We start from the raw sequence: 13,225 nt of genomic DNA, 5'->3' as shown, positions 1-13,225 counted from the left end.
GTCTATTCGCATTCTATTAGCATATGCTGCTCACCACTCTTTCAGGTTGTTCCAAATGGATGTGAAGAGCGCTTTCCTCAACGGGCCAATCAAGGAGGAGGTGTACGTGGAGCAACCCCTGGCTTTGAGGATGAACGGTACCCCGACCATGTGTGTAAGCTCTCTAAGGCGCTCTATGGACTTAAGCAAGCCTCAAGAGCATGGTATGAATGCCTTAGAGATTTTCTAATTGCTATTAATTTCAAGGTTGGGAAAGCCGATCCAACTCTTTTCACTAAGACTTGTGATGGTGACGTATTTGTGTGCCAAATTTATGTCGATGATATAATATTTGGTTCAACTAACCAAAAGTCTTGTGAGGAGTTTAGCAGGGTGATGACACAGAAATTTGAGATGTCGATGATGGGCGAGTTGAACTACTTCCTTGGGTTCCAAGTCAAGCAACTCAAGGATGGCACCTTCATCTCACAAATGAAGTACACGCAAGACCTTCTCAAGCGTTTTGGGATGAAGGACGCCAAGCCCGCAAAGACGCCGATGGGAACCGACGGACACGTCGACCTCAACAAAGGAGGTAAGTCTGTTGATCAAAAGGCATACCGGTCCATGATAGGTTCATTGCTTTATTTATGTGCTAGTAGACCAGATATTATGCTAAGCGTATGCATGTGTGCTAGATTTCAATCCGATCCAAGGGAATGCCACCTAGTGGTCGTTAAGCGAATTCTTAGATATTTAGTTGCTACGCCTTGATTTGGGATCTGGTATCCAAAGGGGTCAACCTTTGACTTGATTGGATACTCAGACTCCGATTATGCTGGATGCAAGGTTGATAGGAAGAGTACATCAGGGACGTGCCAATTCCTAGGAAGGTCTCTGGTGTCTTGGAGTTCTAAGAAACAAACCTCCGTTGCCCTATCCACCGCTGAGGCCGAGTACGTTGCCGCAGGACAGTGTTGCGCAAAACTACTTTGGATGAGGCAAACCCTCCGGGACTTTGGCTACAATCTGAGCAAAGTCCCACTCCTATGTGACAATGAGAGTGCAATCCGCATGGCGGATAATCCTGTTGAACACAGCCGCACTAAGCACATAGACATCCGACATCACTTTTTGAGAGACCACCAGCAAAAGGGAGATATCGAAGTGTTTTATGTTAGCACCGAGAACCAGCTAGCCAATATCTTTACCAAGCCTTTAGATGAGAAGACCTTTTGCAGGCTGCGTAGTGAGCTAAATGTCTTAGATTCGCATAACTTGGATTGATCTATAGCATACATGTGTGTTATGTCCTTGATCAGGTTCCTTTATGCATTTTGTTGTTTATTTATGGTGCTCAAGTTGTGCAAGCAATCCCTAGACCTCAAAAGTCCATGTGTGAGTGATGCACATATTTAGGGAGAGATGTGCTACAACTTGACCCTTTGAGACTAACCATATGCTTGAGTTTACTTAATTTAGTCTCAAAAGTGGATTGAAAGGGAAAAGTGAACTTGGACCATGCAAGACTTCCACTGCACTCCGATGAGAGGGTAATTTACTCCAAGTTCATCTCCATACTCATATTGCCTTTTTGCTCTTAGTTGACAATTTTGGTGCGGCAATGGGGTTTAAGGGCCAAGATTGATCTCGTTTTGGTGCTTGATGCCAAAGGGGGAGAAAATAAGGCCAAAACAAATGGATCAGCTACCACTTGTGAAATTTTTAAAAGAGTAGAGTAGAACTTCTGATTTGTCAAATAATTCTCTTCTGATTTGTCAAATAATTCTTACTATCAAAATTTGGTCTCTTGTGGGGAGAATGTTTGATTATGGGAAAAAGGGGGAGTTTTTGGCTCTTAATCATTCTTACTCTTGGATTATCTCTCTTTGTGTCTAAACATGTGTGTTTAACTTAGAGATAGGAAAATGAATTTGATTTGCAAAAGCAAACCAAGTGGTAGCAAAGAACGATCCAAATATGTCAAATCTTGTCAAAGACTATTTGTGTTCTCAATTGCATTGATGTTGCATTTCTATTTGTTGCTTTTTGATGTGTTGGCATAAATCAACAAAAAGGGGGAGATTGAAAGGAAAATGTGCCCTTGGGCCATTTCTAGTATATTTTGGTGATTAAGTGTCCAACACATATTAAGTGGGTTATTATATGCCAAAAGATGAATGAAGTGCAAATCAACAAGAAGGTATGTTTCTAAGACTTAGTACATTGATTTGGGTACTAATGTATTGTATCTAAGTGATAGAAATAGAAGAAAAAGGATTGGAAAAGAGTTGGCTGTGTACAGCCAACTGCTGCTCGGTCTGGGTGCACCGGACAGCATCCGGTGTGCCAGACTGGCTTCCGGCGAACTGACTGCTCTCGGGAAAACTTCGGCGGCGTATGGCTATAATTCACCGGACTGTTCGGTGGTGCACCGGACTGTCCGGTGAGCCAAAGGCCGCCAGCACAATGGTCGGCCGCCAAATCCGCGGGCGACGCGTGACTCGCTCCAACGGTCGACAGGGGGCACCGGACTGTCCGGTGTGCACCGGACAGTGTCCGATGCGCCAACTACCACCAATCTGCAATGGTCGGCTGCGCTCGATTTGGAAGGGAATCGGGCACCGGACATGAACAGTAGCTGTCCGGTGGCACACCGGACTGTCCGGTGCGCCACCCGACAGAAGGCAACTTTGGCCTTCCAAGATTGCCTCCAAAGGCTCCTAGCTGCCTTGGGGCTATAAAAGGGACCCCTAGGCGCATGGAGGAGTCACCCAAGCATTCCTTGATCATTCTAAGAGACCAATACTCCATTCTCACGCATTCGATTCTTTGAGATAGTGACTTGAGCTCCATTCGAGTAGAGAACTCCTCGCGTTGTGTTTTGAGCTCAAGTTGTGGCTTATGTGCGTGATTGTGCTCGTTGTTTTGAGTCTTGTGTGTGTTGCTCTCCCCTCCCTTACTTCCGTGCTTCTTTGTGATCATCAATTGTAAGGGCGAGAGGCTCCGAGTTATGGAGATTCCTCGCGAACGGGAGAAAACATAAGAAAGGAAAAAACCCGTGGTATTCAAGTTGATCATTGGATCACTTGAAAGGGGTTGAGTGCAACCCTCGTCCATTGGGACGCCACAACGTGGAGTAGGCAAGTGTTATACTTGGCCGAACCACGGGATAAAACCACTGTGTCTCTTGTGATTGCTTTTCTGTGATATCTTGTGTTAGCAAGAGCTCGCTTCTTAGCCATACTAACACTTAAGCAAGTTTTGTGGCTATAAGTATTTGATTGCTACAGGATCACCTATTCACCCCCCCTCTAGGTGCTATCAGATACTAGTTTTGAAATTGTACCAATTGAAATATATCAATAACAAGATACCAATTGAAAACTTTATTTTGAAAATTTTGAAATTATTGGGTGGTGGTGCGGTCCTTTTGCTTTGGGCTAATACTCTCTCCCCCTTTGGCATTAATCGCAAAAAACGGAGACTTTGTGAGCCCTTGAAACTTTCTCCCCCATTGGTATAAGTAAATATGAGTGGAAGATTATACCAATTTGAGAGTGATGTGGAGTGACGGCGAAGGGTAAATGATACCGTTAGAGTGGAGTGGAAGCCTTGTCTTCGCCGAAGACTCCATTTCCCTTTCAATCTACGACTTATCATAGCAATACACTTGAAAACACATTAGTCGTATATATAAAAGAGATATGATCAAAAGTATCTAAATGAGCTATGTGTGCAATGTTTCAATCAAAGTTCTGAGAATCAAGAATGTTTAGCTCATTCCTAAGTTTGGTAAATGTTTTCTCATCTAATGGTTTGGTAAAGATATCGACTAATTGTTCTTTTGTGCTAACATAAGCGATCTCGATATCCCCCTTTGTTGGTGATCCCTCAAAAAGTGATATCGAATGTCTATGTGCTTAGTGCGGCTGTGTTCAACAGGATTATCCGTCATGCGAATTGCACTCTCATTATCACATAGGAGAGGGACTTTGCTCAATTTGTAGCCATAGTCCATGAGGGTTTGCCTCATCCAAAGTAATTGCGCACAGCAATGGCCTGCGACAATATACTCGGCTTCGGCGGTAGAAAGAGCTATTGAGTTTTGTTTCTTTGAAGCCCAACACACTAGGGATCTCCCCAGAAACTGACAAGTCCCTGATGTGCTCTTCCTTTCAATTTTAATCCTTGCCCAATCAGCATATAAATATCCTATCAAATCAAAAGTGGATCCCTTGGGGTACCAAAGACCAAACTTAGGAGTATAAACTAAATATCTCATGATTATTTTCACGGCCCTAAGGTGAACTTCCTTAGGATCAGCTTGGAACCTCGCACACATGCATACAGAAAGCATAATATCAGGTCGAGATGCACATAAATAGAGTAAAGATCCTATCATCGACCGGTATACTTTTTATCTATGGACTAACCTCCCGTGTCGAGGTCGAGATGCCCATTTGTTCCCATGGGTGTCTTGATATGCTTGGCATCCTTCATTCCAAACTTGTTAAGTATGTCTTGAATGTACTTTGTTTGGCTGATGAAGGTGCTCTCTTGGAGTTGCTTGACTTGAAATCCTAGAAAATACTCCAACTCCCCCATCATTGACATCTCAAATTTCTGAATCATGATCCTACTAAACTCTTCACAAGTAGATTTGTTAGTAGACCCAAATATGATATCATCAACATAAATTTGGCATACAAACAAATCTTTTGCAATAGTTTTAGTAAAGAGAGTAGGATCAGCTTTACCGACTTTGAAGCAATTAGTGATAAGAAAATTTCGTATGCATTCATACCATGCTCTTGGGGCTTGCTTGAGCCCATAAAGCGCCTTTGAGAGTTTATAAACATGGTTAGGGTACTCACTATCTTCAAAGCCGGGAGGTTGCTCAACATAGACCTCTTCCTTGATTGGTCCATTGAGGAAGGCACTTTTCACGTCCATTTGATAGAGCTTAAAGCCATGGTGAGTAGCATAGGCAAGTAATATGCGAATTGACTCAAGCTTAGCTACAGGTGCATAAGTTTCACCGAAATCTAAACCTTCGACCTGTGAATATCCTTTGGCTACAAGTCGGGCTTTGTTCCTTGTCACCACACCATGCTCATCTTGTTTGTTGCGGAATACCCACTTGGTTCCTACAACATTTTGGTTAGGACGTGGAACTAAATGCCATACCTCATTCCTTATGAAGTTGTTGAGCTCCTCTTGCATAGCCAACACCCAATCCGAATCTCTTAGTGCATCCTCTACCCTGTATGGCTCGATAGAGGAAACAAAAGAGTAATGTTCACAAAAATGAGCGACTCAAGATCGAGTGGTTACCCCCTTATGAATATCGCCGAGGATGGAGTTCACTGGATGATCTTTTTGAATCGCTTGGTGGACTCTTGGGTGTGGCGATCTTGGACCCTGTACTTCTTGATCATCTTCCTTGTCTTGATCATTGTCATCTCCCCCTTGATCATTGTCCTCCTCTTGAGGTGGCACATCTTCTTGATCTTTTTCTTCATTGTTTTGAGCTTGATCCTCATCTTAGGTTGGTGGAGATGCTTGCATGGAAGACGATGGTTGATCTTGTGTATGAGTGGGCTCTTTGAATTCCTTAGGACACACATCCCCAATGGACATGTTCCTTAGTGCGACGCATGGAGCCTCTTCATCATCTAGTTCATCAAGATCAACTTGCTCCACTTGGGAGCCATTAGTCTCATCAAACACAATGTCACAAGAAACCTCAACTAATCCAGTGGATTTGTTCAAGACTCTATATGCCATTGTGTTTGAGTCATAACCAAGTAAAAAGCCTTCTACAACCTTAGGAGCAAATTTAGATTTTCTACCTCTTTTGATAAGAATAAAGCATTTGCTACCAAAGACTCTAAAATATGAAACATTGGGCTTTTTACCGGTGAGGAGTTCATAAGATGTCTTCTTGAGGATTCGATGAATGTAGAGCCGGTTGATGGAGTAGCAGGCGGTGTTAATCGCCTCAGCCCAAAACCGGTCCAGAGTCTTGTACTCATCAAGCATGGTCCTTGCCATGTCCAGTAGAGTTCTATTCTTCCTCTCCACTACACCATTTTGTTGAGGTGTGTAGGGAGAAGAGAACTCATGCTTGATGCCCTCATCCTCAAGAAAGCCTTCAATTTGAGAGTTCTTGAACTTCGTCCCATTATCACTTCTTATTTTCTTGATCCTTAACCCGAACTCATTTTGAGCCCGTCTCAAGAATCCCTTTAAGGTCTCTTGGGTTTGAGATTTTTCCTAAAAAAAGAATACCCAAGTGAAGCGAGAATAATCATCCACAATTACTAGACAGTACTTACTCCCGTCGATGCTTATGTAAGCTATCGAGCCGAATAGATCCATGTGGAGTTACTCAAGTGGCCTATCCGTTGTCATTATGTTCTTGTGTGGATGATGGACTCCAACTTGCTTTCCTGCTTGACATGCGCTACAAACCTTGTCTTTCTGGAAATGAACATTGGTTAGTCCCAAAATGTGTTATCCCTTTAGAAGCTTGTGAAGATTCTTCATCCCAACATGGGCTAGTCGGCGATGCCAGAGCCAACCCATATTAGTCTTAGCAATTAAGCAAGTATCGAGTTCAGCTCTATTAAAATCAACTAAGTATAGCTGACCCTCTAATACTCCCTTAAATGCTACTGAATCATCACTTCTTCTAAAGACAGTAACACCTATATCTGTAAAAAGACAGTTGTAACCCGTTTTACATAATTGAGAAACTGAAAGCAAGTTGGAATCTAAAGATCTACAAGAAAAACATTGGAAATGAAATGGTCAGGTGATATAGCAATTTTACCAAGTCCTTTGACCAAACCCTGATTTCCATCCCCGAATGTGATAGCTCTTTGGTGATCTTCGTTTTTCTCATAGGAGGAGAACATCCTTTTCTCCCCTGTCATGTGGTTTGTGCATCCGCTATCAATGATCCAACTTGAGCCCCGGATGCATAAACCTGCAAAACAATTTAGGCCTTGTTCTTAGGTACCCAAACGGTCTTGGGTCCTTTCACATTAGAAACAAGCACCTTGGGTACCCAAACACAAGCCTTGGAGCCCTTGTGTTTGCCCCCAATATATTTGGCAATTACTTTGTCTGATTTGTTAGTTAAAACATATGAAGCATCAAAAGTCTTAAATGAAATGTTAGGTTCATTTGATGCAATAGGAGTCTTCTTTTTAGGCATTTTAACATGTGTAGAATGCCTAGAGCTAGATGCCTCATTCTTATACATATAAGCATGGTGTGAAACATTGTGAGGTTTCCTAGCATGAATTCTCCTAATCTTATGCTCAGGATAACCAGCAGGATATAAAATATAGCCCTCATTATCCTGAGCCATGGGAGCCTTGCCCTTAACAAAATTAGACAATCTTTTAGGGGCATTAATTTTGATATTGCTTCCCTGTTGGAAACCAATGCCATCCTTGATGCCAGGGCGTCTCCCATTATAGAGCATGCTTCTAGCAAATTTAAATGTTTCATTTTCTATCTCATGCTCATTTATTTTAGCAGTTAGTTGAGCTATATGATCATTTTGTTGTTTAATTAAAGCAAGGTGATCATGAATATTATCAACATTAATGTCTCTACATCTAGTACAAATAGTAACATAATCAACACTAGATGTAGAGGGTTTGCAAGCATTTAATTCTTCTATCTTAGCATGTAATATGGCATTCTCATCTCTAAGACAGGAATTAGCATCATTGCAAACGTTTAAATTTTTAGCCTTAGATATTAAACTAGCATTTTCAGTTTCAAGGCTAGAAATTGATTCATTCAACTTATCAATCTTAGCAATTAAACTAGCATTATAATTTCTAAGATTAACAATTGAATCATGGCACATGCTAAGCTCCTTAGTCAAGTTTTCATTTTCTCTAATTCCTGAGCATAAGCATTCTTCACCTTAACATGCTTTTTATTTTCCTTAATAAGGACTTCCTCTTGGCTATCCAAAAGTTCATCCTTCTCATGAATAGCTTCTATTAATTCATTCAATTTTTCTTTTTGTTGCATGTTAAGGTTGGCAAAAAGGGTAAGCAAATTATCTTCATCTTCACTAGAGCCACCCTCATCACTAGATGTTGTATATTTGGTAGAGGCTCTAGATTACACACGTGGGCATCGCCACCCTTCTTCTTGTAATATCTCTTCTTCCCCTTCTTCTTCTTACCCTTCTTGTTGTCACCCCTATCACTAGATATATGACATTTTGCAATAAAATGACCGGGCTTACCACACTTGTAGCACACCCTTTTGGAACGGGGCTTGTAGTCTTTCCCCTTCCTTTGCTTGAGGATTTGGCAAAAGCTCTTGATGATGAGCGCCATCTCCTCGTTGTCAAGCTTGGAGGTGTCGATGGGGAGCCTACTTGATGTAGACTCTTCTTGCTTCTCCTCCGTCGCTTTGAATGCGATGGGTTGCACCTCGGGTGTGGAGGTGCCTGTGGCAGAACCTCCTAAGTTATTGGGCCCACATGCACCTGTCCTTGTCTCAAAGACCTCAGACAGCTATGCATGTGCACTAAATAACTTAACAGGATCCGTCCGATTGCCCCAAGGACATCGAATAAACCACTTACAACCAGAACCGCGGGATTAAGTAACACAAATCACACACACCAATATTTTTGCAGCGGAAATATTATTACCAAATTTTACAAGTTACAAAAATTTTACATTATTTTATCGGAGTGATTATAAGTTTGAAATATATGCTAGCTCAAATGACCATCCTCAATAAGAAGTATAGAAGAATTACTTAGACTTATAAGAAGGCCGAGCCCACCGGCACTTAACACCATCAACAACATCACAAAGTTAGGTCCTGAAAAACAAAAGGGAATAAAACCCTGAGTATGGAATTACTCAGCAAGTCTTACCCGACTAAGGAAAAGACTCTCAAGGGTATGCTGGATAAATAGGAGTCAAGGAGAGGCTTTAGCAAAAATCAACTTATACTTTTGCGGAAGTAGCTTACTAAAGTGAGTCCTTACTTTCAATCTTTTAACGCCATATTAAGTATTAATAGACTCTATTTGCATCTAGTCTAATTTCACATCACATCAAGACAACATCATTTTTATCCATAGTGTTCACATCCTGACTTTAGGTTGCAGGGAAGTGACCAAGTCTTCATAACCGCGAAGGTACGGCGATCCGAATCGATTATACTCAGCTGAGGATCTCCAATCACACGACATATGTAGCACTTAACCCTTGCATATGTCAACCCGCCACCGGGGTTCTTAAGACCGGATCAGGTTCACGCAAACCGAGAGCACAGATACACCACCGTCCAGCCTCTTGCCACGGAGGGTACACGCTACTCTCGCCACCGCTCCACGCCCATTTCGTGTTATCTTATTCCGGCCTTAGTCTGCCCGAGGCAAGGCTTACCCATGACGAGGCATGTGACCAGTTAAAGGGTCCTCGGTCAGCACGCCTACATACGCGTTAATCCTTAACCAACCTGGGTAGAACATCACCTGTTCCTAACCTAAGTCTCAATTTAAGTATTTCCATCCTTAGGATTGTGTCTGTTCCTTAGGATGAAAGAGCATCACAGGGAACTTTGCAGTAAGATCCCACTATTGCTCCAAATGAAAATATTCTTGCAGGTAGAAGCCATCCTCTCCCGGGTTAGACTGAGGACAACCTCTATCCACAAGATCTAAGCAAGGCTAAGCATTTTTGTAAATCATAATTTTGATACTTCACAGAAGTATTTATAAAGGTATGGATATCAAGGAAAGCAATGCATCAAAGGGTTCCAAGCAATTCCTATGAACCTAATGCACATTTCACTAGACTTAAGTGTGCGAAAAGTATTTAAAAACACAAGGAAAGGGGTTGCATGCACCGTGGCTTGCCTGGGTAACACTAGGTTAGTGTTTGTTAGACGATGTCCACTTGACGATCATCCTTGTCCTAGCACCTGATCAGGCAGGTTCGTTCATCAGCATCTCCATGCGGAGTAGTCCGCGCTTGGGGTCGACTTGGCTCGTCTTCCGCATCACGCGATCAATTATCGTACCTAATTGAGATGCACGATGCACATGAATGCATAGAGACAGGAATATCGCAAACCCTAAATAGTGCTACGCAATGGCGAATTTAAACACCTAGCGGCGAGGCGTTGTACAATTTTGTACGAAAACACTAGTTATTAATATATGACTACGCACAATAATTACGCTTCTCTAGATTAACCGAACCTAACGCGAACATCACAAAACAACAAATTATACATCTTTAATACAATTAGCCTAACCACAACTTATCAGTCAATTAATTGAATTCTAAACTTATCCCTCGTTTTATGAATTATTCTACATCACTCATAAAGAACTATTTTAATTTTATTTTACTCCTCACATGTTTTTCATGTCAAGAGTTACTTAAATATTTCTTTATCGTAAATATATACACATCTGTATAAGTGATTAAACTATTTCCTCATCACACAGGCATGTTAATATTCTATTCGGTACACTAATTCAGCTAATTGACCGGAATAGCTAAATGACGCGCCATAACTGAATCTGGCTCGATAATCGCAAGAACCGCGAAGTCGACGAGAGTTTCGTGACTCACGCAATTATCGAGCACCTAATGAGCATCGCACTAGCACATTAATTTATTTAACGATCGAACTATTATGAATAATTCATCAGCTTACCGTTTCAACAGCTGACTCGAATCCGCGAGATCGGTAGCGATTTTCCGATCTAGGCAATTTGTTGAGCGCTTGGGGAAAATCGCGCTGCTAGCTTCGTCTTCACCCGATTCTTGGGATTTCTTGGGGATGCACGAACGACGACGACCTTCGATTGAAGTCTAGAGTAAGCTGGTGAGGTGGGGATCGAGCCGGGGATGACGTGTTTGACGACTCGACGGCAAACGACGAGGTCGACGACGCGATTGGGAATTAAAGTCGAGCGAGCCGAGGGCACGCTGGCGAGCAGGAAACAGGACGCGCAGCGAGACTGAGCGTCTGTAAGAAAAGACGCGATGGCCAGGGAACTCAGCACGGCGCGACGATTTGGTAGATAGGGAGAACATGACGACTAGAGAGGCAAGGTTTGCAGATGCCGCGGGACTGCCCAAACACAAAAAAAAGACGACGTGGGGTGAGTAGCGCACAGACACGTCACAACAAAACGATGGCGGTTCAAGGCTTGATATTTCCTGGAGCAGAGCAAGGGTGCTGGGAGTTCGCAGCGGTGCTCCACGACGGCCATCACTGGCGTCGAGCAATGAGCGATTTAGCAAGGTCGATGACAAACAACGCAACGACGAGCTGGAATACCAGGGTGGCCCGAGCACGACGGATGAGCGGTAGCCAAGCAGTGGGACGTGACTGCGTGCAGAGGGGTAGGAGGCCGAGCAGAGAAACGCGACCATGGACAGAGAAGCAGGCGCGCGCGCACGGACAACAGCGAAGAGCTCGGCGCGTTGGCCACGGCGAACGCCAGGGCGCGCGGCGAGCAGCAGCCTGAGCAAGCAACCCAGGGCGCGAGCAGGGAGCTTGGCCGGGCGTTGGGGCTGGGCGCGATGAACTTCAGTCCGAGCACCGACAAGCCGAGGCCGGATCCGAGGAAGACGAGAGGGGCTGCGGCCGGGCGAGACCTCGGCAGGGCGCGAGCGAGCAGGGGTCTGGCAGGGAGTGACGACTGGGAAGCAGGGAAGCTCGCCAGAGGGAGAGGGCAAGGGCGCCGGCGAGGAGAACCAAGGAGCCGGGGGCGAGCAGGGAAGGAGAGGAGGGAGCGGCTGAGCTGGGCGGGAAGAACCTCAGGGCGCGGCTGAGGAAGCACCAAGCAGAGGATGGCTGCGCAAAGAAGAAGAACACACGGCTGGAGATAAGGATTGCTTAGCGCTGAAAATATCCAGAGAGCAGATGACTTGCTGCGCAAAGAAGAAGAACGCACGGCTGAAGATAAGGATTGCTGAGCGCTGCCGACGCGGGAGGAAAAAATCTGGATTTTTTTCCACGGGCTGCGCGACGCTTGGAGAAGGCGAGCAGAGAGAGATGAGCGCCGGACTGGAGCTTGGTCGCTGGAGAAAAAAAAGATCAGCCGGCGACTGCAAAAAAAATCTTAGGCGGATGAGGATGAACGAGAGCTGGTGACGGACGGTAAAAATCAGAGGAAGAGTGGCTGCAGAAAAATCAACGGACAAGGCAGGTGAGCGGCGTAGGAGAAGATTTTTCTCAGTTTTTTCTCAATTTCTATTCTTTCTTTATAAGGTAAATCGCAGATATTTCGAAAATTAAGATTTTTAGATCGTGACGAGACATAATTAGAACAAATCAAAATGATGTTAACAACAGTATTTCAGACTGTGTTTCCTTCTATTCGAAATCAAGTAATTTTTATCTGCGTCAGAGTACCTGGTTCCACAGTCAGGATAATTTACCAGTGAATCGAAGCTCAATTATCGATTCCCGTACGCGATTTCACGGTGGATAGTAGGAACCGAATTATTTAATACTTGTTTATATCTGAAGATTCGGATCCAGGCGAGAACAACAGACCGAAATAAACTGATTTCGGACTGATAATTTGTTCTACGCGATTCGACCGAAATTAGCCGAAACCAGATCCACAAATGCATACGGCGTGCCGAACAATAAATTAAATTATATCCTCGCACACGATTTCACTCAGACGACGTACGATTCAGATTATTTTGCACCGGGTATTTTAGTCGTCGAGTTCAAATTAATCTGTCAGGGATAAAATCGTCCGAGTGGGTTGAGCTTCCGAATTCGTACCCGTGCGAGCGATGAATTTTAAATAATCACCGGACGCACCGATTTTCGGAACAACTCTGTTCCGAACATCACGAAAATTTAGAAAGAGCCCGGATAGATAGAAATAAAAACGATGTCGCACTCGCGACAGATGAAATCGATGCGATATAAAAATCGTGATAGACGAAGACGATTAAATTTTAGCATCTGTTTTATCCACTGATATTACGCGCTTAAATCCATACTCGTTGTCGAGCGGAATATAAACACCTGGGGTGTTACAGCCCTCCCCCCTTAAAAGAATCTCGTCCCGAGATTCGGAGCGAAAGACTTTTAAGAGTAGAGAAGCATGTAACCTATGTCCATATCAGCGATAATAGTGAGACATTTTCAAATAAAGACGAGTGTCTCAGGATGTCGTTTCTCTAGTGGACATAACATGTATCGC

At 43.6% G+C, this 13,225-nt stretch overlaps 1 pseudogene; it reads right to left on the bottom strand.

Moving 5' to 3' along the window:
• Positions 1–10,491: 10,491 nt before the first annotated feature.
• On the bottom strand, positions 10,492–12,334 carry LOC109940329 (uncharacterized; annotated as a pseudogene).
• Between the last annotated feature and the right edge of the window lie 891 nt (positions 12,335–13,225).

Source organism: Zea mays, chromosome 6 (assembly GCF_902167145.1).
Source record: "Zea mays cultivar B73 chromosome 6, Zm-B73-REFERENCE-NAM-5.0, whole genome shotgun sequence".
Classification (NCBI taxonomy): domain Eukaryota; kingdom Viridiplantae; phylum Streptophyta; class Magnoliopsida; order Poales; family Poaceae; genus Zea; species Zea mays.
The sequence above is the reverse complement of the archived record's forward strand: the minus strand, read 5'-3'. Positions and strand labels throughout refer to the sequence as shown.